Raw genomic sequence first — 4,046 nt, forward strand, 5'->3', positions numbered from 1 at the left:
GAAATCTCCATACCGAAGACACCATACCAATCTCAGACACTTCCCACAATCCTGGGATCCAACTCTCGCAACCCTACCCTAGAGACCATGGTTTCCCTGATACGCGTATGGGTGCTGTGCTTTCAGTAGTACGGGCCCATACTACCTTCCACACCTACCCATATTTGTATGAAGTACTACCACAATACCCTAGGGAACATGCATAACAACTATCAACCCTCACCACTAGAGGAACACTGAGAACATCCCATAGGGGACCCTAGGCTACAGGCATCACAAATCAGGCAACATTATCATGAATTCCTGAAGATCCCTAGCCTAACTCTAGCATGCTGTTCTATCAAGCTCAATAAAACAAATATCATGTATGGTATCTTGGGGTTACTTACTGGCTCCGGCTGATCGTACCTCCGCGTCCTCCTTTTACTAAATTTGAAAACCATTTTAAATTTCTCTTTTTAGAATCCTCCTCGATTTGAGACTGGAGTCACACGAATGTTTCCCCAATTCACTCAAACCAAGGCTCTGATACCAACTTGTAACGTCCAAAATTTCGAAACAATTAAAACTTTTCAAAATCACCCATTTTATTAACGTTGTTACAAAAAGGTTTTCAATACATTATTTAACAGAGTAATTTCCCAGGTTCTTATCATAAAACACCAATGCGAGGAACGGTACGATCACGCCTTTGCCTTGCCACAAACTCTTGAGAACCTGAAACATAAAATCACAACTGTAAGCCCGAAAGCTTAGTGAGATACCCCCAAAATACCAACCACATATACGCCTTTCCAGGCCCTGACCTTCCGGTCCATGTGTCTCAGGGGACTTCCGTCCTTGCTGGGTAAACCTTCCGGTCCTACCCACGCCGACCTTCCGGTCCATAACACAACATATTGCCTTCCGGCCCATAACATATTGCCTTCCGGCCCATAACATATTGCCTTCCGGCCCATAAGCATAAAATACATATATAACATAATAAATAATCATATAGCAGTTCATAGACAACAATCGATCAACAGATCACATATCATAGCATTACTCTAAACAAGATACCGGTCTAGCCGGCCACTAGCATAACATTACCCTACAAATCAGTCAACATACTAAATGCATACATACGCCTTTCCAGGCCATGACCTTCCGGTCCACATAGCAATGCCTTCCGGCCCATAACATGTAATGCCTTCCGGCCTATATCATAACAATGACAACTACCCGGATTTCCATCCGATAAAAGGGTCGGCCTTGGTGCCATAAACCCTAGCGATATAGTGAGGATAACTCACCTCGAAACTGCCGACTGAACAGATAGCTCAAGCTGCTCCGATCACTGATACGATCTCCACCTCTGGACAGTCACCAATGTACTGAACTCAAGCAATAAACAACAATTACCAAAATACCCCTGGAACCACTGGTCAATCCTTGGTCAAAGACAAGGTCAAAGTCAACCCCTGACTGACCCTACTCGCCGTGTCAACCCTATGACTCGCCGAGTCCCCATACTCAAAACTTCACTCAACCCACGATCTAACTCGCCGAGTCACCCCAAGACTCGCCGAGTTCAACAACTCTGAGTCCACTCGCCCTCAACTCACCGATTCCTTAAGATTCCCTTTCTACACGTCGAGTATCCCTCTTGACTCGACGAGTTCCTCCTGGATGAATCGCGGGGCCACCCCGACTCAACTCGCCGAGTCTGAAGAACAACTCGACGAGTCCCAGTTAATCTTCAAGCTACTCGCCGAGTCTGTTCATCGGACTCGGCGAGTCCATGCCATGCAACCGCTCAAACTGCCTTCTAAGGTCAGAACTGCTCCGACCATTCATAGGTCTGGCCTTCCTAGACTGATCCATCACATAAGGTCCTCATTTCGGTGCTCATAATACACCCCATGACTCATAATTTACATTTTGACCTAAGGCATAAGGATTCCAATCCAAAACCTCCATTGACTCCCGAAATGCTCAGGCATGGGACATTCTGGACTTCCAAAGATCCCAATACAGGGTTCCAATCGCTTGGGGGACTAAGGTAACATTCAATCTAGGCACAAAAGGGTTCAATCAACCCTAAATCCATATACACATCAACATAGAAGAATGTAACTCGAATTATTACCTGAATAATGTGCTCTCTATGTCCCCAATCCTCAGAACGTGACTTCTCTTGTTGTTTCCCTTAACCAAGCCTTCTCTTCCTTGCACAACAACTCTTCCAAAATCAACAATGGTCTTCAACCTTGCTCCAGATGCTCACAATCGAATTAGGGTTTCTCTCAGAAGGCTAGGGTGAACAATGACGGCCATAAAGTCCCTCATATACGTCCCAAACCTGAACGGTTAGGGTTTCGCTAAACAGCGTGGACTCGCCGAGTCCATATTCGGACTCGTCGAGTCGAGTCGCGAACCCGCGACCAGATCCGCGATCCTACTCGGCGAGTCTGAGCTCCAACTCGCCAAGTCCCCTCTTAAAACACCCAAAATCATAATTATAGCAATATCTGGAATTCCGGGCTGTTACAATGTTTGACTTCTTAGGGATAGTCAAACTTAGAAGATAAAAGTGTTAATAAGAGATGTATGATGTTATAGGGAGATTGTAGCTCGGCGGATCGAGCACGGGTGACTTCGGGATTTGCTAGCTTTCGATATTCACGAGGTGAGTCTTCTCAGTATACCGTACCCGGAAGGGTTCGACTGTGTGACCGGAAGGTCGGATATGATATGTGATATATGTGCTATATGTGATAAGATAATTGTTATGCGTGCTATGTATGTTTATGTGGGCCGGAAGGCATTATTTTATGGGCCGGAAGGCGTGTAATCTGGACCGTAAGGTTGGCGTGGGTAGGACCGGAAGGTTTACCCAGCAGGGACGGAAGTCCCCTGAGACACATGGACCGGAAGGTCAGGGCCTGGAAAGGCGTATGTGCGTAAGTTGTATTTTGGGGAACTTACTAAGCTTCGTGCTTACAGTGTTTTGTGTTATGTTGTTTTCAGGTTTCTTTTAGTATCACGGGACGGCACCGGCTGGATTGTACACACCAGAGAAAGAGTCATATTTTGGAGGATCCTGGTTTTCTATGCAAGTGAAAATGAAGCTATGTTTTGTAATTCAATTATGAATGAGATTTTAAACAAGTGTTCTAAGATTAAAATGATTATTTTAAATGAAAATTTTGTCTTGAAATTTACGGTGTTACAAATTGGTATCAGAGCCTTGGTTTGAGGGATTCGGATGCGCCTTCGGGTAAATCTGGACTCAAACTGAGGAAGTAAGAAAAGTTTTCAAATAAATAGTTTTCTAAAAGTGAATAAGAGTTCAAGAGAAAGCAAGAAAGAGCAGTGTGTACAATCAGCCAGAGCCCAAACGGTGATTTCCCAGAATACCCTTACTTTTGTCTTATGAGATATTTATGATGCACTTTATGAGATATTATTGCATGCTAGAGACAGGCTAGGTATTTCATATCTTAGGACTAGAGTGGCCTGATTTGTGATGCCTTAGCCTAGGACTTGTTGTTATATGTGTTGTGCTTTTGAGTATGTGATGAGTGAGAGTATCCAGTTAGAACCCATGAGGGGTAGAGTTACAGAGTTCAGTGGTACTTCCGAGGATGAGCCGAGAAGGTGGAGTTATCACAGAGAGGGAGTCCTATGTATTCTTCGATGCTCGAATGATGCTTGCTTTGTGCTTTGTGGAACTCTCGATGATGGGAGTCAGCTACCAAGTGAATATGACGATATTCAGGAGGTAGATGGCTGGCATCATTAGGAGCTCTTCAGCAACTGATAGCAAAGAAGTGGGAGGACAACGGAAGAGCCTAGGGAGTAAACCTAGCCAGATGAGTGCGCTGGTAGAGTAGAGGATTTCGCTGGGGAGCGAGCACGCGCGATGGGATTGGTGAAAGAGCAGGTCGAGCAGATACTTAGGAACTCCGGGATAGTCCGTGTGGAAAGTATGGGTAGATGTGGCAGGTAGTATGGGCCCGTACTACTGAAAGCAGAGGACCCATACTTGATACAGGGAGTAT

This window comes from Lactuca serriola, chromosome 4, assembly GCF_051521515.1.
Source record: "Lactuca serriola cultivar US96UC23 chromosome 4, Lser_US96UC23_V15, whole genome shotgun sequence".
NCBI classification, from domain to species: Eukaryota; Viridiplantae; Streptophyta; class Magnoliopsida; order Asterales; family Asteraceae; genus Lactuca; species Lactuca serriola.